The following is a 22,412-nucleotide window of genomic DNA, read 5'->3' on the forward strand; positions in this document are numbered from 1 at the left end:
ACCTGTCGCGCCCTTGAGAAAGCCTGGCGTAAGGACCACACCACAGACAACATGACTGCCCTCAAGAACGCTACCTGCGAACACCACCACCTGATCCGCGCAGCCAAAAGGAATTTCTTCACAGACAGACTGGACAAAAACAGCCACAACAGTAGAGAACTCTTCAGCATCGTAAAATAGTTCTCCAACCCCAAAGCCAACGCCATCACGCCCTCACAAGACCTGTGCAACTCCCTCGCCACCTTCTTCCATCGTAAGATTACCGACCTACACGACAGCTTCGGACACCAGACCCAGCCGACCAACACTGAACCCACACCCCCAGCCATCACCCTCAACGCCTGGACCCACATCAACACAGAAGAGACCAAAACCACCATAAACTCAATCCACTCCAGTGCCCCCTCGGACCCCTGCCCACACTTCATCTTCAATAAAGCTGATGACATCATCGCCCCGCACCTCCAGACCATCATCAACTCCTCGTTTTCGTCTGCTACCTTCCCCGAAACCTGGAAACACGATGAAGTCAACACCCTACTGAAGAAACCTACAGCTGACCCAAGCGACCTGAAGAACTTCCGCCCCATCTCGCTCCTCCCCTTCCCTGCCAAAGTCATAGAGAAGACCGTCAACAAGCAGCTTACCAACTTCCTTGAAGACAACAACCTTCTCGACCCCTCTCAATCCGGATTCTGAGCCAACCACAGCACTGAAACCGCCCTCATCTCAGTCACAGACGACATCAGAACCCTGATGGACAACGGTGAAACAGTCGCCCTCATCCTCCTCGGCCTCTCGGCTGCCTTCGACACCGTCTGTCATCGCACCCTAATAAACCGCCTCCGCTCCACCGGGATCCAAGGCCAGGCCCTGGACTGGATCGCCTCCTTCCTCTCCAACCGCTCTCAAAGAGTCTACCTCCCACCTTTTCGCTCAGACCCCACCGAGATCATCTGCGGCGTCCCACAAGGCTCCTCGCGCAGCCCGACACTCTTCAATGTCTACATGAGCCCCCTCGCCAATATCGTACGCAAGCACAGCATCATCATCACCTCCTACGCCGACGACACTAAACTGATACTCTCCCTCACCAAGGACCCCACCAGCGCAAAGACCAACCTGCAAGATGGAATGAAGGACGTCGCAGATTGGATGAGACTCAGCCGTCTGAAACTGAACTCTGACAAAACGGAAGTCCTCATCCTCGGAAACACCCCGACCGCCTGGGACGACTCCTGGTGGCCGACGGCCCTTGGCACCACACCGACCCCCTCAGACCACGCACGCAACCTCGGCTTCATCTTGGACCCACTTCTCACCATGACCAAACAAGTCAACGCCGTGTCCTCCTCCTGCTTCCTCACCCTCCGCATGCTCCGGAAGATCTTCCACTGGATCCCCGCCGACACCAGAAAGACGTGACCCACGCCCTCGTCACGAGCCGCCTGGACTACGGCAACACCCTTTATGCTGGAACCACCGCAAAACTCCAGAAACGTCTGCAACAAATTCAAAACGCCTCCGCCCGCCTCATCCTTGACATACCCCGCAACAGCCACATCTCCGCCCACCTGAGACACCTGCACTGGCTTCCCGTCAGCAAAAGGATCACCTTCCGACTCCTCACCCACGCACACAAAGCCCTCCACAACAAGGGACCAGAATACCTCAACCGCCGCCTCAGCTTCTACGCTCCCAACCGTCTTCTCCGCTCCACCAGCCTCGCTCTCGCCGCCGTCCCTCGCATCCGCCGCTCCACGGCGGGTGGGAGGTCCTTCTCCTACCTGGCGGCCAAGACTTGGAACACCCTCCCCACCATCCTCAGGACCACCCAGGAACACTCCGTATTCCGGAGACTCCTCAAGACCTGGCTCTTCGAGCAGCAGTAACCCCTTCCCCTAGTGCCTTGAGACCCGCACGGGTGAGTAGCTCACTTTATAAATGTTAATGATTTGATTTTGATTTGAAGGTTCCAGAAGCTCTGAGATGATCCTTGGGGGTGTGGAATATAACTCCCAGAATGCACCTGGCGCAAACTCCTTTTTGGCCACTAGACAATGGTCAGCCGGTTGATTTCTTCAGGAGTTGGTGTAGGGGACTCTGGTTAGCAATTTTTCACCTGTAGCAAACAGGGAGTCCCTCCCTGAGCCAGTTGAAGGCAGGCAAAGTCCTTCTTGTGGTGAAGCCCAAGTGTGCAGCTGGTGCAGTCCTTCAGAGTGCAGGGTCCAGGTGCAGGCCAGGGGTCCAGCAGGGCAGTCCTTCTTCTTCTGTGGTTCTTCCTTGTTTGAATCTGATGGGGATCTGAGGTGTGGGTGCAGGTCTGCCAGTTGTATCCTTGCTCCTGGGTGAAAAACAGGGGGTCCTGGTTCTCCAATCAGGTGCAGGGTCCTCCCCCCTGTGATGACCACTTCCTTGGAAGTGTAGCAAAAATCAATCCCACGAGGCAACATTCTTCAAAAATCCATCATGGCTGAAAGTGATTTTTGGAGGTTACATCTGGCTGAGCCCACCCACTGGTGTGGCTAAAAATCATAAACACACCCCTCTCCTGCCCTCTCCTAATCTAAACAAGGGGGCACCTAACTGTCTGGGTTTGCAGGATGTGGGGATGTTGCTGGGTTGTTCCAAATGTCCTTCTCTGCCTTTGAAGACCAGTTTGGCAGCCCTCCCCCTTCCTGTCTCACCATCTGCTGAGGGGAGATCTCCTCCCACAGGCACATCTCTTTGTGTGAAGCAGGCCACTTCACACCTCATCAAGGCAGCCTGGCCACGGTGCCAGAGGCTGGCCAATCAGAGCACAGCAGCAAAAACACTGCAGGGCTGAAGTTGGCAACTTTGTAAGTAAAGTTTATAACTCTTTACCTGAACAAGTTATATTAAATCCCACAACTGGAAGTTGTGGGATTTATTATAACAATTAATTTGATACCAAACTTCTGGTATCTGTCATTAAAGGGGACTTTTACAATTAAAATAAATTCCCTCCATTTTAGCCTATGGAGGCCATTCACTACAATGAGGGAAAACGAATTTGACTGTTTTACCTCACCAGGGTTTATAAAACTATTTTTATAAGGTCCCTGCTTATAGTTACATGGCACCCAGCCTTAGGGGCACATAGGGCACACCTTAGGGGTGACTTATATGTAAAAATAAGGTAGTTTAAGACTTTGGAACCACGCTTAATTCCAAAGTCGAATTTGCATGCAACTTTAATTTAAAAGCAGCCAGCAAGGCAAGCCTGCCTTTAAAATGACACTGGGCACCTCGGCAGTGCACCTATGGAGGCACTACCTATGCTGGGGTCCCTAAACCACCATGCCCTACCATATACTAGGGACTTATAGCTGGGTTAAATTTGCCAATTATAATCAGCCTAATTTGCATATCCACTTTACACAGAACACTGGCCCTGGGACTGGTAAGCAGTACCCAGGGCACAGCCAAGAGTCAGTAACCACCAAAAAGTGTGAGGGTGACCAGGGCAAAAAGGATGACTTTCCTACACTGCCCCCCCCACCCCCCCAGAATGAAAGGTGATGGGTACTAACCTACACCCTTGGTAGTCCTCATCAGCCAAGTGGAAAAACCTGGAAAGGCCGTCTGCATTGGCATGGGCAGTCCCAGGTCTGTGCTCCACTGTGAAGTCCATCCCCTGTAGGGAAATGGACCACCTTAACAGTTTTGGGTTCTTCCCCCTCATTTGCATCAACCATCTGAGAGGTCTGTGTTCAGTTTGTACACAGAAGTGAGTGCCAAACAAGTATGGCCTCAACTTCTTCAGGGACCAGACCACAGCAAAGGCCTCCCTCTCAATGGCACTCCATCCTCTCTCTGGGAAGTAGTCGCCTGCTAATGAAGGCAACTGGTTGATCTTGGCCCTCTTCATTAACTTGTGCTAATACTGCCCCAATCCCTTCCTCTGAAGCATCTGTTTGCACTATAAACTCCTTGCTATAGTCAGGGGCCAGTAACACTGGTGCTGAACACATAGACTGTTTTAGGGTGTCAAAAGCTTTCTGACACTCTGGGGTGCAAATGACCTTCTTGGGCGGTTTCTTGGAGGCAAGCTCAGTCAGAGGGGCCACTATGGTCCCATAATTCTGAACAAACCTCCTGTAGTACCCAGTCAGACCAAGAAAGGCCCTGACCTGAGTCTGGGTTTTAGGAGCCTCCCAATCCAAGATAGTCTGGATCTTGGGCTGGAGAGGTTGTACATGGCCTCCACCAACAAGGTGGCCCAGGGTACCAACTGAGCTTTGCCCTATCTGGCACTTGCCTGCCCTGATAGTCAGGCCTGCTTGAAGCAGGGCCTGAAGCATTTCCTTCAGGTGGACCAGGTGGTCCTACCAGGTGGAACGTAATACAGATATATAATCCAGATAAGCTGCACTGAAAGATTCCAACCCAGACAGGACTCTATTCACCAACCGTTGGAAGGTGGCAGGACCATTTTTCAGGCCAAAAGGCATCACCTTGAACTGGAAGTGGCCCTCTGGTGTGGAAAATGCTGACTTCTCCTTAGCTCCTGGACTTAAGGCAATCTGCAAGTATCCTGAGGTCAGATCAAATGTGCTCAGGAATTTGGCAGACCCAAACCTATCAATGAGCTCATCAGCTCTAGGTATGGGGTGGGCATCAGTCCTGGTGACTGCATTTAGACCTCTGTAGTCCACACAGAATCTCAATTCCTTCTTCCCACCTTGGGGATTAGGTTTGGGCACCAGTACCACTGGACTGGACCAAGGACTGTCAGAGGGCTCAATTACCTTGAGCTCCAACATCTTAGCCACTTCAGCTTTGATGTTGGCCTTGACCTGGTCAGACGGCCTGTACAGCTTGTTTTTGACAGGTAAGCTGTCACCAGTGTCAATGTCATGGACACACCAATTGGTGAGTCCAGGGGTTAGGGAGAACAGACTAGCAAACTGCTCCAAAACTTGTCTGCAGTCTTTTTGTTGCTGGTCTGTCAACGTGGGAGAGAGTAGCACTCCCTCCACTGACCCATCTTGTTCATTTGAGGACAGGAGGTCTGGCAGAGGTTCACTCTCCTCCTCCTTCCCTTCATCAGTGACGATCAGCATGGTCAGGTCTGCCCTGTCCTGGTGGGGTTTCAACCTTTTAGCATGCAGGATCCTATGAGGATTCCTGGGGGTGTCAAGGTCCACCAAGTAGGTGACCTCACCCCTTTTCTCCACAATTGGTTAGGGCCCAGTCCATTTGGCCTGAAGTGCCCTAGGAGCCATGGGCTCCAAAACCCACGCCAGCTGTCCTGGGTTATACTCAGGCATGGTAGCCTTCTGGTCATGCCAGAGCTTCATGAGCTCTTGGCTGGCCTCCAGGTTTCTGCTTGCCTTCTTCATGTACTCAGCCATGCGTGATCGCAGGCCCAGCACATAATCCAGCACATTCTCCTTGGACTCTTTGAGACTCTTTTTCATACACAGAATCTGGACTGTATTTGTGTTGTGCGACAAGGCCTAGGTCTGTGTGCCGCAGTTGTGAATCAGGCCATGTGGGCCCCTGAAATGGCAGCTGCCTGACCTCTAAAGTGGGACAATGGGATGTGAGGTAACTGCGCTGGCGTTCTACACTGTAGCGGTAGGCGGTTGGAGACCGCGGCACAATGCTGCATTGGTTAACATTGGACCCTATGGGTCCCAGGAGCCAATGACGATGTACGCCGGCGGTGATGGTACGCACCGCCGCAGACGTAACCGCTGCGGACGTGACTGCCATTTTCTAGCTGTTCAATCACTCAATACCTGATCTTCAACAGGAGAGGAACTACACTATAAGTGCTGCTGTGACCTCGGTCTGGAAGAGACAATGGCTCGTGCGTCTGGGGAAAGGCCCCTGCCTTCACGGCAGATGAGTTGGAGAAGCTCGTCGACAGGGTCCACCCCAGTACACGCTACTCTACAGTCCTCCAGACCAACAGGTAAGTACACAGGGAGCACGTTGTATGGGCTATGCGTGTGTGGAGAGGGCTGGTTGTAAGAAGGAAGGGGGCACAGTTCTGCATGCATGAAGGACTGTGAATGCATGTGCCACATGGCAAGGCTAGGGATGTGGGCCACTCATTTCGACGGTGCAGTTAGAAATGACTTCTCTCCTTCCCCTGTACATTTCATGTAGGTCAGCGCCCACCAGAAGAAGGATATTTGGAGTGCCATAGCCAAGGACGTCCGGACCCTGGGGGTCCACCACAGACGGAGCACCCACGGCCAGAAAAGATGGGAGGACATTCGCCGCTGGAGCAAGAAGACGGCGGAGGCTCTGCTGAGGATGGCCTCCCAACGTGGGAGGGGTGCCCGTCGAACCATGACCCCTCTGATGTTCCGGATCCTGGCGGTGGCCTACCCGGAGTTGGATGGGCGCTTCAGGACATCACAGCAGACACAAGGGGGTGAGTACAACAACACTCAGCGGACTTTGCGTGCAGTGAAGGTATCTGGGTGGGGGAGGAGGGTTGTGGGTTTCCCTAGGCCAGGGCGAGTTCCATAGGCTAGGCCCCTCCGTAATGCAGGCCATGTGGCACCCCACATCACCTCTGTAGAGTGCCAAGTACAGGTATACATGCCCCTGTGTCATCTATGTGTGCAGATGTCGACTATAGCCATGTAGGATATATCCCAGGAATTGCATCTGTAGAGCCCAACAGCACGGCGTAGTGCAGGGGGCTGCTGTGTCTGTATTGTCCGCCAACGGTAGCGGTAAGCCATGCAATCAACCTGTCTTTCTTCTGTCGTCCCCCCCTTTTTGTGGTCTCCCTGTTCTTGTGTGCATCAGCATCATCAGGCGGAGGTACAGTGGCACCGGAGCACGAGGGAGCTGCATCCCACATGGACATGGAGGGCCACACCACAAACTCGGAATACACCAGTGGGGCGGAGGGCGAGGGGAGCTTCACGGCGGTCACAGGATCAGCAACCAGCGACACGGACTTGTCCTCCGATGGGAGCTCCCTTGTGGTGGTGGCAGAATCTGTGCACCCCACTTCTACAGGTACAGCGCCACCCCCCCTACCAGCACCGCCCTCCCAGCAGCCAATGAGCCTTCGCCCCGTGCCCTATCACCCAGGAGGGTGGGCTTCACCTTCGCCCCAGGCACCTCAGCCCCTGCCCCTGTCGCCTCTGCTACCCTCAGTGAGGAAGCCATCGACCTCCTCAGGTCACTCACTGTTGGGCAGTCTACCATTTTGAATGCCACCCAGGGTGTAGAAAAGGAACTGCAACACACAAATGCATTCCTGGAGGGCATTCATTCTGGTCAGGCTGCCCTTCATTGAAACCTGCAAAGTCTGGCCTCAGCACTGATGGCAGCCATTCTCCCTGTCTCTAGCCTCCCCCCTCCAACGTCCTCCACCCAGACCCAATCCCCTGTACCCCAGCCTATCCCAAGCACACCATTAGACCAGCATGCACACACGTCAACACACAAGGGAAGCTCAGGCAAACATAAGCACCACACATCCCACAGGCACTCACGCAAGCATCACACACATGCAGACACAGAAACATCCACTGCCTCCACTGTGTCCCCCTCCTTGTCGTCTCCCTCCTCCCATCCAGTGTCGTCTACACTCTCACCTGCATGCACTACCACTACAGGCACTACGTCCCGCACCAGAACACCCACCACCTCACCACGCTCACCTGCACTCACCAACCCCACTCCCAGTTACACGTCCCCTGTGTCCTCTCCCAGTGTGTCTGTGACACCCCCTCCCAAGATACACAAACGCAGGCACACACCCACCCAACAGCCATCCACCTCACGACAGCCTCCAGCACATGCACCTTCATCCAAAGTCACCAAACGTACACCTCCTACAACCACTACCTCTTCCTCCACTCCCAAAACCCCTCCACCTACCCGTCCCAATGTTCCTAAGAAACATTTCCTGACCAAGCTTGACCTCTTTCACACCCCCCCCCTCCAAATCATAGGTCCCGTACTAGCACCTCAGCCAAAAAATCTCCGGGACCAGTGGTGCCTGTTGTTACAGGTATGTGGAGTGCACCGGTCACCAGGACAGCCAGTGTCATCCCCCGTGAAGCACCAGAAGTTGGACAGTGCCCAGCGGGAGAGGGTGAAGACTCCAGCCAGCAAAGCCGCTCACAAGGGTCCTGGGGGGAGTGTCGACTCAGCTGTGACTCCTCCCAAGGTGGGGAAGGGGCAGAAGAAATCGCCAATGTCTGGGAGGAGCAGCACGGCGGAGAAGACCGCCATCATCCCCGCTGCCCAGGAGGCCACCGCCAGCCCAATCGTCACTAGCCAGGAGGCCACCGCCAGAGTCAGTGCCCAGGAGGGCAGCCCGATCGTCACAGGCCAGGAGGCCACCGCCAGAGTCAGTGCCTAGGAGGGCAGCCCGATCGTCACTGGACAGGAGGCCACCGCCAGAGTCAGTGCCCAGGAGGGCAGCACAATCGTCACTGGCCAGGAGGCCACCGCCAGAGTCAGTGTCCAGGAGGCCACCGCCAGAGTCAGTGCCCAGGAGGGCAGCACGATCGTCACTGGCCAGGAGGCCACCGCCAGAGTCAGTGCCCAGGAGGGCAGCACGATCGTCACTGGCCAGGAGGCCACCGCCAGAGTCAGTGCCCAGGAGGCCACCGCGAGCTACAGCCCAACTGCCCAGGAGGGCCATGGCCACGGCAGCCACAGCCCAGCTGCCCAATGAAGGACCGCCAGCCCAACTGGGCAATGAAGGACCACCATGGCAAGCTCCGCTGAAATGGGCAAGCACCGCTGAACAGGTCAGAAACTGCAAACTCAAGCACCGCTTAACAGGGCAAAGACCGCCATGGCAAGCACCGCTGAACAGGTCAGAAACTGCAAACTCAAACACCGCTGAACAGGGCAAAGACCGCCATGGCAAGCACCGCTGAACAGGGCAAAGACCGCCATGGCAAGCACCGCTGAACAGGGCAAGCACTGCTGAACAGGGCAAAGACCGCCATGGCAAGCACTGCTGAACAGGGCAAATACCGCCATGTCAAGCACCGCTGAACAGGGCAAGCACCGCTGAAATGGGCAAAGACCGCCATGGCAAGCACCGCTGAACAGGTCAGAAACTGCAAACTCAAGCACCGCTGAACAGGGCAAAGACCGCCATGGCAAGCACCGCTACCCCATGGGCGGCAGGGGCAGTGACGCAACTGGGAGCGTCACGGGGGGAGTGATGCACTCTGGGCACCAGTCCCCCTCCAGAACCAGTGGAGAACAGCATCCACTCAGTCTGTCCTTCACAGGATGAAGCACTCGGGGCACCTGCCCCCCTCCAGAACCAGTGGAGAACAGCATCCACTCCGTCTGTCCTTAACAGGATGAAGCACTCTGGGCACCAGTCCCCCTCCAGAACCAGTGGAGAACAGCATCCCCTCCGTCTGTCCTTCACAGGATGAAGCACTCTGGGCACCAGTCCCCCTCCAGAACCTGTGAAGACTGTTATCCACTTGAGAGACTGTGGCTTTGCACTCCCCAGGATGGTGCAGTGAGCAACCCACCCACTGTAGAGACTTGAGAGACTGTGGCTTTGCACTCCCCAGGATGGTACAGTGGGCAAACCACCCACTGTAGAGACTTGAGAGACTGGGGCTTTGCACTCCCAAGGATGGTACAGTGGGCAAACCACCCACTGTAGAGACTTGAGAGACTGTGGCTTTGCACTCCCCAGGAAACATCAATGGGCATGGAGCCCCCTCGTGGATCTGGCGTGGTGCACTCATCCAGCTGAGGTGCCCCCCCTTCCCTCCCCCTGAGGTGCCTGTTGTATTTCGATCTGATGCCCCGGCAGTGTTCTCTCCGTTTTGATCAGGTATCTGATGTGGGCCAATGTTAGAAATGGGGTCTTTGGTTGACAGTCAGGTTACCCCCTGTTCAAGCAAGGACCCTCACTCTAGTCAGGGTAAAAAAGAATCACCCTCAGCTAACCCCTGCTTACCCCCTTGGTAGCTTGGCAGAGCAGTAGGCTTAACCTCAGATGTGGGCCTCGCCCATGCATTTTGGGCCCAGTGGTCCACGGACAATGAATGGTGCATCTGGATCAGGGTATTATCCTATCTGAACTCATGCCCGCTCCTTCTATACCAGAACAGGAAGCTCACCATGGTCTATCTGTGAGAAGAGCTGGTTGGTTCAATCTGGAAAGCGTGGCCTCTTTGAGAACGGTAGATTTATATTGTAAACTTTTACCTTCTATGAAAAGGTTTAACATTTTCTGTATATTCCTTTGGCTGCTGGGGCTGCTTCACTGTTTCCACAGTTTACAGGAAAAGAGAATTGCCTTGTCCTGGAAGGATTCAGAGCTGATCAACCAGAGGCATGCCAGCAGCATGGGCAGAAGCTTATGGTACATACATTTTGAAACTTTTAAGGGTTGCTACTTGGGCACTACTGTCAACATTATCATATTCAGAGTAATGATTTACAGTGTGGTGATTTTGGGCTTATACTTCTTTCTGATATGCTTTAGAAAGGAGATTGTTTTTGTTTTCAAACAAAACAGAGTCATGGATGTCATTAATGAAGGTCTGTTTCTGTTTTTATTATTCTTAATACCTAAGTAGGCCTAGATTGCTTTTTACATGCTTGGGCATTCATCATAAAGTAATGACTGGACAAGGAGGTAATATTTGGTTTACTTACCAGTAATTCTATGAGGGTAGGCCCACTCTTCCTCATCCAAGTCCTTAGTAATGTGCTTGGCAGTTGCAGGCCATAAGGGGAAGGAGTTGGGGATGTGACATGATGTCTCAGGATAGACAAGGCTTTCGTCGGCTGTGGACAACAGAGAGGAACATCTTTTGTTTGTTAAAGGGAATCAGAACATTGGAATGTAGGGCGCTCCTCTGAAGACAATGGAGTAGCTCTGGGCTCATTGTGGCTGGTGTCAGCCCGGAGCTCCAACATTCCAATGTTTCTCTTTTGGTTTCTCACTTTTTTAAATGTAGAACGGTCTACCCCCAGTCGGTGGAATGTTCTAATAGCCTGATAGCCCTTCTGCCTCAGGTTATACCAGAAGTTAAAGGCCCTCACCCTCATTATAGGCACTTGTCTGAGGCTCGGGTCTGTAACTCAGGTTTAGGTCCTTTAACAACTTGTGTAGCCCTTATAACAGGACAACTTACCTGAACACTACTAAAGGTTGGCTCTCCTCATGTTTTAATGACTGAAATAAAGAGGAATGGGCACATCAGTAAGTAATTGAAACATGTCCACAGCTTTCCCTCGGTTTTACATCTGCTGAGCTACATCTGCACATCATTTGTGGCTCACTGACCAGAGGGGTGGTGAAATGCAGAGCTAAATTTGTGTAAAAAAGGAGGGACTGGATGATACCCACAATTTGTTAAATGGGGTGCTGCTCACGTCCACAGCTGTGCACATTCCCATCACTGGTGATGCCGTCTTTCACCACTGGCCACCGAGGGCCTCTATGCTCACCCTTCAAAGCCATCAGTGTCCTTGTGTTTCTTCTAGCTGTTTATGGGACAGGAGGTATCTAATTGTTGGGGGTTAATACCTGACCTCAACCATGGCAAGGGAGTGAGACAGACCCACCTACCTTAAAGCAATTTTAGGAGGGTATCCTTCCCTGCACATTTATCAAAACACCTGTTTCAATAGTGTGAGAGGACAGGGCTGATTGCAGAGGCCTCCTAACTTATTGCCCCCACTTTCCACTTTGTGCTGGTGTTTTCCTGACTCTGATTATGTCCTGGGTACTGCTAACCAGTCCAAGGGCCTGTGCTCTGTGTAAAATCAGTATGCAAATTAGGCTAATTATAATTGGCTAAGTCACCCAACCTATAAGTCCCTAGTATAAGATAGGGCATGTAGGTTCAGGGACCCCAGCATAGATAGTGCTCCCACTGCTGAGGTGCCCAGTGTCATTTTAAAGACAGGCCTGTCTTGCTGGCTGCTTTTAAATTAAAGTTATATGCAAATTCGACTTTGGAATTAAAAGTAGTTTCAAAGTCTTATACTACCTTATGTTTACATATAAGTCACCCCTAAGGTGTGCCCTATGTGCCCCTAGGGCTCGGTGCCATGTAACTATAAGCAGGGACCTTATAAAAATAGTTTTATAAGTCCTGGTGCGGTAAAACAGCCAAATTCGTTTTTCCCTCATTGTAGTGAACGGCCTCCATAGGCTAGAATGGGGAGACTTTATTTTAATTTTTAAAGTCCCCTTAAGTAACAGATACCAGAGGTTTGGTATCAAATTAATTGTTATAATAATAAATCCCACAACTTCCAGTTGTTGGATTTAATATAACTTGTTCAGAGTTTTAAACTTTACCTGAAAAGTTTCCAACTTCAGACCTGCAGTGTTTTTCCTACTGTGCTCTGATTGGCCAACCTCTGGCAGCCTGGCCAGGCTGCATTGATGAGGTGTGAAGTGGCCTGGCTCCACACAAAGAGATGTGCGTGGGGGAGGAGATCTCCCCTCAACAGCTGGTGAAGCAGGAAGGGGGAGGGCTGCCAAAGTGGTCTTCAAAGGAAGAGAAGGATATTTGGAGCAACCCAGCAACACCCTCACATCCTGCAAACCCAGACAATTAGGTGCCCCCTTGATTAGATTAGGAGAGGACAGGAGAGGGATGTGTTTAGCATTTCTAGCCACACCAGTGGGTGGGCTCAGCCAGATGTAACCTCTAAAAATCAGTTTCAGCCATGATGGATTTTTGAGGAATGTTGCTCCCTGGGATTGATTTTTGCCACACTTCCCAGGACGTGGTCATCACAGGGGGAAGGACCCTGCACCTGATTGGAGAACCAGGACCCCCCTGTTTTTCACCCAGAAGCAGGGATACAACTGGCAGACCTGCACCCACACCTCAGATCCCTATCAGATTCCAATAAGGAAGAACTACAGGAGAAGAATGACTGCCCTGCTGGACCCCTGACCTGCACCTCGACACTGCAATCTGGAGGACTGCACCAGCTGCACACTTGGGCTTCACCACTAAAAGGACTTTACCTGTCTTCTACTGCTTCAAGAAGGGACTCCCTGTTTGCTACAGGTACAAAGAAGCTGCCCAGAGTCCCCTGCATCAAGTCCTGCAAGCAGAGCCCAACTGACCAGTGTCCAGGGGCCATTTGAGGATTCTGACCAGATGCATTCTGGGAATTGTAGTCCCAAATCCCAAGCAGCAACTCAGAGCTTCTGGAACCTTGGATCAAGTTGTGGATACTTCAAGGCCACAAAAAGGACCTCTGGAAGAAGATCCAGAAGTTTGGAGACGTTTGGAGCAACTTCATAAGTTGAAGAAGTGCATTGTGGGAGTTGTAGTCCCTGACCCCAAGAGGCACACCAGAGCCTCTGACCCCTTGGCTGGTGCTGTGGACCACTTTCCTGAATCAAACACTTCTGATAGTAAGTGTGACAGTGTTACCTCATGGGTGGCCTGAACTCTGGACTTTGTTCCTTTCCCGTGTGACCTTTTTTAACCCTTTGAGCGCTAGTTGCTTCCATGCGCTAGAAAGCATTCATTCTTTAAAAATTCATATCTCCGGTTCCCCTTATCTGATTTTATTAGTTTTGGTGTCATTTTAAAGCTATAAATATAATCTATTGTTATAAATTAATTTTGGATTTTTTAACTGTTTCCTGTGTTTTATTTAATTACTGTTTTGTGATATTTGAATGCTTTACGCTTTGTCTCCTAAGTTAAGCCTTGTCGCTCGTTGCCAAGCCCTACCAAGGGTTGAGCTAGGTTTAATTTACTGAGACCTGACTGGACCTAAGTGGAGGTTAGTGGCCTATTGCTAAGTGTAGGTACTTACCTGCCTTGACCAATGACCCATTTGCCAAAATGTTTAGTGCGCAGTGGTGGGATCCTGTACTTGTGTTCAGTGTCATGTTACAGTTTTAAGTAAAACAAATTAAAAATCCTTTAAATTGTCCTAGTGCAAAAATTGTTTTTGATTTTTAATTTGGATTATTTTCAATTATTGAATTTTTGTGATTTTTCTAAATTCTTGTTTCCAATTTTTGCAAAAAGTTTTTGTTGACACAAAACTAGGGAACCATAGAGCTTGATCTGGCTAGCCTACCCATGCTGACAGAAGTCCAGCTTAGGGGGTTGTGTACTGCAAGGGGGTTGCCTGCATCCACTTACCTCAGGAAGCATGTCCTGATTAAATCCCTGACAGCACAGGCTGGGGCCCAAGAAGTAGGCCCAGAGGAAGCTCCAGAGGAAGAAGAAGCAGGGGGGGATACTAGCTCCAACCACTCAGGGGAGGGAGGGCATCTGAGCCTAAGTGAGGATGAGGGAGACCTGTCCTCACTACACACAGTAACTAGGGTCATACCCAAAGCTGGTTGGGGGAAAGGGGTCCCTTCAGGAGGAAAGAACCTGTCCCTCAGAGAAAGAGAGCTGGAGGCCCAGATAGCATTTATAGCTTTGGAGGCAGAGAAGCTGGCCCTAGAAATGAAAAAGTGGGCAAGGGAAGAGAAAAGAGATGGTGGTAGCAACAGAGAAGCTGAGGTGTCCATAGGTGTTTTTTTTTGCCCCAGGTTACCCAAGGGGGTAGTTCCTTCCTATGTAAAGGGGGATGACATAGATAAGTGGCTGGGGGCCTTTGAGAGGGCCTTCCAGATGAGGAGAGTTAAGCCTCAGTACTAGGGTTCACTTCTTTGGGAGCTGGTCCCCAACTCTGGAGGGATAGGCTCCTAACCTTAAGGGGGAGGAGGCAGATTCATACCCCAGTATGAAGAGGTGCTTAACTAAAACGTTTGGTCTGACCCCAGAGCAGTATAGGATGAAGTTCAGGGACACCCAGAAGGTCAATACCCAGTTGTGGGTTGACTTTGTAGACACCTCACTTAAGGCACCAGAGGGCTGGATTAATGGTAACAAAGTAAATACTTACGAGGGGTTATACATTCTGATCATGAGAGAGCACATCTTGACCAATTGTATCCAAGAATGGTTACACCAGCAACCAGTGGACTCTAGGCTGACCAACCCTAGAGAGCTGGGGGAGGCAGCTGATGAATGGTTGAGAACCAGGGTGGTTGTCAAGTCCCAGGGAGGAAACTCCAAGGTCCCCAAAAACCTAAGGAGGGAGGTGGTAAGCCCACCACAGAGACTCCCTCTGTATCCCAGAACCCTAAGAAGGAGAAGAGTAAATCCCACTCCCACTCTGACAAGCAGAGTCAGGGAGACCCAGGGTTAAAAAAGCTCTTGGACAGTATGGCTTGCTTTGACTGTCAGTAGACAGGTCACTTCAGAGGAGATGCATCCTGTCCAAAGAAGGTGGTTAGCACTGGGCTGTCAAGTGTAGCCATGGAGGAGGACTCCTCAGATGATGAAGTCCTCCTAGCATTGGGCAGGGAGATAGGACCAGATGGTAAGCTGGTGAACCCTGAGGGTGGGAGTAGGTACTTTCACCCCATTCAGGGGAATGGGATTCCTACCACTGGCCTGAGAGACACCTGTGCCAGGCACACTATAGTGAGTGACCCCAGACATGTATGTCATAGGAGACCAGGAAAGTCAGGATAGCCACAGGGGAGGTCACCTCCAAACCTGTAGCCATAGTGCCCCTAAAGGGGGAGGGTATCCTTGGCTGGTTTAGGGTGGTAGTCAGTGCTGACCTCCCCCTAGATTGCATCCTGGGCAATGACCTTCCAGAGGTGAGTCTGGTCCCAGAAGGGGCGCTCGCCCAGTGCGCCCCCCCAACCCAAAGTCCTGGGGAGTCAGTCTCTACAGTTAGGAGACAGGGGTCCCCATGAAAAGGAAAGAAGAAAAGGACGGGTGGGCCACTCTTAAAGAGAGTTCCAGGGAGCCAAAAGCCTTCTGCCCCAGTGGGGGGAGCCCAGAGTTGGCACTGGTGAGGCCTCTCCTGACCCCAAGGAAGTCCTGAGTAGTCAGGCAGCTGTCCAGATGCAGGATGTTGCCCCTGCACTGACAGAATGGAGAGTGGAAGGAGGGTGTCTGCCACACGAGGTGGTAGCCCCCCACTCTAGACAGCAAGAGGGGTGCCATGACCACATAGTTGCCCCTAAAGCAGCTCAGCCACCTGTCAGTGGAGAGCTTAGGGTGTGGTTCTTGGTACTGACAGCTGTCAGTAGCCTCTGCTGGATGCTAGCCTTCCTGGCAGCACTGTACTTGGCCTGGTAGGCAGACCCCAGAGCCAAAAGCAAAGTAGGCCCCCTGACCCTGTTGGTCATGGTGGGGTTGCTCAAGTGTTAGGTGAGCTCTTGGGTAAGCTAGGTGTTGCCCTAGCAAAACTAAGGGTAGGGGAGGTGGGCACCTCACTACCCAAGTTGACCGAGAGAGAGGAGGAAGACCCCCTAGAAAGAAGTTTCAGTTTGAGATGGGTCCTTTCACTGTTGGGATGGAGTCACTATCCAGAAGTAGTGACCATGGCAGGAGGATGTCAGGCAGAGTAGGCCCTGCAAAGGGACAGCCTGTTCTCTTCACTGTGTTCCTCGCCTGACAAGCCAGGAAGACTCTCCCAGGGTTGGGCTGAGCCTCCTGGGCGTGTGGGCGGGGCGGTGCTTGCGTGAGAGAATAGGGCTGATTGCAGAGGCCCCCTAACTTTTTGCCCCCATTTTCCACTTTTTGCTGGTGTTTTCCTGACTCTGATGGTGCCCTGGTTATTGCTAACCAGTCCCAGGGCCTGTGCTCCGTGTAAAATCAGTATGCAAATTAGGCTAATTATAATTGGCTAAGTCAACCTACCTATAAGTCCCTAGTATATGGTAGGGCATGTAGGTTTAGGGACCCCAACATAGGTAGTGCACACACAGGTACACTGATGAGGTGCCCAGTGTCATTTTAAAAGCAGGCCTGCCTTGCTGGCTGCTTTTAAATTAAAGGTATATGCAAATTCGACTTTGGAATTAAAAGTAGTTCCAAAATCCTAAACTACCTTATTCTTACAAATAAGTCACACCTAAGGTGTGCCCTATGTGCCCCTAGGGATGGGTGCCATGTAACTATAAGCAGGGACCTTATAAAAATAGTTTTATAAGCCCTGGTGCGGTAAAACAGTCAAATTCGTTTTTCCCTCATTGTAGTGAATGGCCTCTATAGGCTAGAATGTGGAGACTTTATTTTAATTTTTAAAGTCCCCTTAAGTAACAGATACCAGAAGTTTGGTATCAAATTAATTGTTATAATAAATCCCACAACTTCCGGTTGTTGGATTTAATATAACTTGTTCAGGTAAAGAGTTTTAAACTTTACCTGAAAAGTTGCCAACTTCAGCCCTGCAGTGTTTTTGCTGCTGTGCTCTGATTTGCCAGCCTCTGGCAGCCTGTCGAGGCTGCCTTGATAAGGTGTGAAGTGGCCTGGCTCCACACAAAGATATGTGCCTGGGGTAGGAGATCTCCCCTTAGCAGATGGTGAAGCAGAAAGGGGGAGGGCTGCCAAACTGGTCTTCAAAGGCAGAGAAGGACATTTGGAGCAACCCAGCAACACCCTTGCATCCTGCAAACCCAGACAATTAGGTGCCCCCTTGATTAGGAGAGGGGTGTGTTTAGGATTTTTAGCCACACCAGTGGGTGGGCTCAGCCAGATGTAACCTCTAAAAATCAGTTTCAGCCTTGATGGATTTTTGAGGAACGTTGCTCCCTGGGATTTATTTTTGTCACACTTCCCAGGAAGTGGTCATCACAGGGGGAAGGACCCTGCACCTGATTGGAGAACCAGGACCCCCCTGTTTTTCACACAGGAGCAGGGAAAAAACTAGCAGACCTGCACCCACACCGCATATCCCTATCAGATTCCAACAAGGAAGAACTACAGGAGAGGAAGGACTGCCCTGCCGGACCCCTGACCTGCACCTGGACACTGCACTCTGGAGGACTGCACCAGCTGTACATTTGGGCTTCACCACTAAAAGGACTTTACCTGTCTTCTACTGCTTCAAGAAGGGACTCCCTGTTTGCTACAGATACAAAGGAGCTGCCCAGAGTCCCCTGCATCAAGTCCTGCAAGCAGAGCCCAGCTGACCAGCCATTTGAGGATTCTGACCAGGTGCATTCTGGGAATTGTAGTCCCAACTCCCACAGAGCAACTCAGAGCTTCTGGAACATTGGACCAAGTTGTGGACACTTCAAGGACACAAAAAGGACTTCTGGAACAAGATCCAGAAGTTTGGAGATGTTTGGAGCAACTCCATAAGTTAAAGAAATGCATTGCAGGAGTTGTAGTCCCAGACCCCAAGAGGCACACCAGAGCCTCTGAACCCTTTACTGGTGCTGTGGACCACTTTCCTGAATCAAACACTTCTGAAAGTAAGTGTGACAGTGTTACCTCGTTGGTGGCCTGAACTCTGGACTTTGTTCCTTTCCAGTGTGACCTTTTTTAACCCTTTAAGCGCTAGTTGCTTATATGCTCTAGAAAGCATTAATTTTCTTTTAATTCATATCTCCGGTTCCCCTTATCCGATTATATTTGTTTTGGTGTCATTTTAAAGATAAAAATATAATCTATTGTTATATATGGATTTTGGATTTTTTAACTGTTTCCTGTGTTTTATTTAATTACTGTTTTGTGATATTTGAATGCTTTACGCTTTGTCTCCTAAGTTAAGCCTTGTCGCTCGTTGCCAAGCTACCTAGGGTTGAGCTAGGTTTAATTTACTGAGACCTGACTGGATCTAAGTGGAGTTTAGTGGCATATTACTAAGTGTAGGTACTTACCTGCCCTTACCAATAACCCATTTTCCAACAAATAGTAAATTATAAAGGGAACATTTACATAAATTGCCATTCACAGCAACTACTAAATGTACTAAATATGTCCATAGCAAGTATTTGCTCTAACAATATATTGTGGAATCATAGGACATTAGCATGATACTCATTTGTGATGTGTTAAGATGTAAGCACATTGCCTTTGGTCATGGGTCTGCTGGATGCGGCCTTTTCTACTCACTTTTCTGTTTCTTTCCTCCATTTTCTCTCACCATTTTTCCTTCTTTACTTCAATGTCTCTCTTTTATAACTACAGGGGTGTGGAATTTATTAAAATATCTACTTGTCCAGGGGACAAGTTGCTTCTCAAATCTACTTGTCCTGTAAAAAGATCTACTTGTCCCTTTGGTGCCATGTAGTGTGGCGACAAATTATGGCAGCAATCTCATTATGGAAGAGCTCTGATAATAGCCTCTCTGATTATGCCAGAGCTACTACCATAGTAGGACTTGAATACTTGCAGTTTCAATCCCTACTGTAGCAATTTCCTTATTTTGCCACCTTTCTGCAGATCTGCATACTGGGGCTGGAGGACGCAGTAAGCAATAGTTCCAGGGCTGGAATGCCTTTGAGTCTGCAAACCTACTAACCTGCATGTTTTAAAGCTTCTCTCTAATATTTTCCCATAATAAGAAAGGTTGGACATTTACTCCTGACAATGGCAGAATTAGAACTTCTTTCAGGGTTGGGAAGAAAGTGGCTGGAGGGAAAATGAACTTGCAAATGCTCAATAGATTTTCACATGAGCAAATCTACACATCGTATTTACCCATGCTAAAATACAGTTCACAAATATTTTATAGGGGTACGACATATACCATGGGTGCACTTTTGTGACTTTAAGAATTTGGGGCCACATGTAGGTAGGTTCAGATTTGCGACCCGCAAATTGCGAGTCAGAGCGACTTGCAATTTCGCAAATCCGAATGTAGGATGGTGTCCCTGACCACCATGTCTGTGACTGCTTTTCAATAAAGCAGTTTTTTTTTTTTTTTTTGTAATGCAGCCCGTTTTCCTTAAAGGAAAACAAGATGCATTACAAAAACGAAAAATAAACGTTTTAGTTTCATTTTTTCAGAGCAGGCAGTGGTCCCTATGGCCACTGCCTGCTCTGAAAAAATGTTTACAGTGACATTCACAATGGGGAAAGGGTCCCATGGGGACCCCTTCCCTTTTGCGAAAGTGTTAGCACCCATTTGAAATGGGTGCAAACTGCGATTGGTTTGCGCCCTCGTTCGCGGTCACAAAACAATCCTACATTGCACTGCGAGTCGCAATTAGGAAGGGAACACCCGATTGCGAGTCGCAAACCCGTTTCGCGATTCGGTAACCAGGTTACCGAATCGCAAAACTGGGTTTGTGCATCTCAATGTGCTTTTTGCACATCGCAAACAGCGAAAGTCGCTGTTTGCGACATGCAAAAAGCTACCTACATGTGGGTCTTGGTCCCTAATTAGGTCAGGTGTTAACAAAGACATTTTGTTTTTATTAAACTTCTATTTCTCTCTCTTTCGGCTGGCTTTACTGTGAGTGATCGCATTCTGCTCTTCCACAAGGAGCATATTGGCACACAAAGTAGTTTTGTTCAGTGTCAGGAACTACAGTGGCAATCAGTGACGAACTGGAGTGTGCCCCTTTGCAAAGAACATGGAGGAGACCCCTCTCCAGACTCACTCAGGGCAGGTGCTGTGCTGAAGGGCCCCCCTGGAGGGCGGCTGCGGGGCCTTTCTTATGCCACTGGTGGCAACGTGTTCTTTTAGAGTTCAAAAACTTTTTGGGTGGTTTTTGCCAGTGTTTGTTACAATGTTGAGGGCCTGGTAGCTCCCACAACAATAAAGTGTTACAAAAGCCATGTCAAAACAAGACACGCATTGATGAAACTAAAAGACTTATAAAAATAAGTTGGATCAGTTGGCTTTGTCAGTGTTTGTTTATTTTTATGCTTCCCATAATCGTGTTGAAAATGGTTACACTGATTTTCCATTAGAAATATTTTTGGGAAATACTAGCATGCATCAACACATTTTACTAAATGACACTTCATTTGCATCTAATCAGAGAGCATTCTGGGAGCATTATATTTAGCCTCATAGCCTAAACTTTTCAAATATGTGTATACACTTTTTTTTTTTTTTTTTACTGGAACCAACGTCAGTAGTGAAGTGTGACCTTAAAACATTTATTTACAGCACTCACCCTAATAATGAAGACTTTCAAATAATGAACCATAAATACAAGTTCGAACAGCATTATCTTTTGGAAACACATTACCTCAACTGCAGAGAGTTCCACTCTTTGTAAACAGGCAGCCAAAGGGTTTGTGCTGCAGAGGGTTGGGCCTACTTGTCCCAAGGACAAAGTAAACATAAAAACTTGTTGCCCTTGACCCCAAACAAGATGTCCCGGGCGATAGGAATTCCACATCCCTGAACTATATCATTTTTGCCTTTGCACGCTCCACATTTTCATCTCTCATCCATTTTTAATTTATTGTCTTGCCCAAATGCTTAAAAATATTTCTGATTCACCAGGACTTACCATAACATCTCCTGTCTACTTTTATTTCTTCCACATACTCTTTCAAATACTCCCCTCTTCTCTATTTGTATCTCTTCACCTCCTCACGTTTCTTTTCGACCGTTCCCACTCTGATAAGCCCCAATTCTCTTCCTAATTGTTATTTTCTCTTCCTGCATCCCCTCATTTTCAATGTCTTTCTTTGTGCTATCACTATCAACTCTGTCTCCTTATGCATTACCCCAAAGTTTACCCTTACCTATCCTGTCTCATTCAATCTAAGCTTGTCTTTTCTCTCTTCTTTTCAGGCCTTCTCTCTCTCTCTCTGACTCCTCCCTGTGCTCTCTCTCTTCTCAGACCCCCCATACTCTCTCTCTTCCTCTCAAAACCCTCCCCATGCTCTGTCTCTTCCTCTCTGAACCCTCCCAGTGCTATCTCTCTCTTCCTCTCAGATACTTTCCTGTGCTCTCTAACTCTCCTCCTTTTAGATCCCTCCCTGTGTTTTTTCTCTCTCCCTCTTCCTCTCAGACTCCTTCCTGTGGTCTCTCTCTTTTACTCTCAGACCCCTCCCTGTGCTCACTCTCTCTTTGTCTCAGGTCTGCACCTGTGGTCTCTCTCTTTCTTCCTCTCAGGCCCGTCCCTGTGCACTCTGTCTTCCTCTCAGACCCCTCTCTGTGGTCTCTTTCTTCCTCTCAGACCCCTCCCAGTGCTCTCTCTCTCTTGCTCTCAGACCACACCATGTGCTCGCTCGCTCTCTCTTTCTCTCAGACTCGTCCCTGTGGTCCCTTGCTTTCTTTCTCTCAGGCCCGCCCCTGTGGTCTCTCTCTTTCTTCCTCTCAGGCCCACCCCTGTGATCACTCTCCTTCTGTCTTTCAGGCACATCCCCGTGGTCTCCTTCTGCCTCTCAGGCCCATCCCTGTGGTCTCCTTCTGTGTCTCAGGTTCTCTCACAGGACTGCTGCTGGGTGAAAGTAGCACTGCCCTCCCTTTTCCCAACAGTCTCCAGATATTCAAGTGCAAACAAAAGCCATGGAAGATATAATATCACTCACATATTCCTTCAGGAGCTGTTGGAGGTCCTCCCCCACTGATGTTGGTGGTGGGGAGGACATGGTTACTGTTGAATCAGTGCTACAAGAGGAAGAAGAAACAGGAAGTGGGTCTTAATTGGC

At 50.0% G+C, this 22,412-nt stretch overlaps 1 long non-coding RNA gene across 2 annotated transcripts in view; it reads right to left on the reverse strand.

Moving 5' to 3' along the window:
* Nucleotides 1–22,412, reverse strand: part of LOC138249774 (uncharacterized) — a 220,029-nt gene that overhangs the window by 96,244 nt on the left and 101,373 nt on the right. For both annotated transcript variants that reach the window (XR_011194841.1, XR_011194840.1), the window contains exon 3: nt 22,293–22,371. This is a non-coding gene — a long non-coding RNA (uncharacterized lncRNA). The remainder of the gene's footprint in view (nt 1–22,292; nt 22,372–22,412) is intronic.

This window comes from Pleurodeles waltl, chromosome 8, assembly GCF_031143425.1.
Source record: "Pleurodeles waltl isolate 20211129_DDA chromosome 8, aPleWal1.hap1.20221129, whole genome shotgun sequence".
Lineage (NCBI taxonomy): Eukaryota > Metazoa > Chordata > Amphibia > Caudata > Salamandridae > Pleurodeles > Pleurodeles waltl.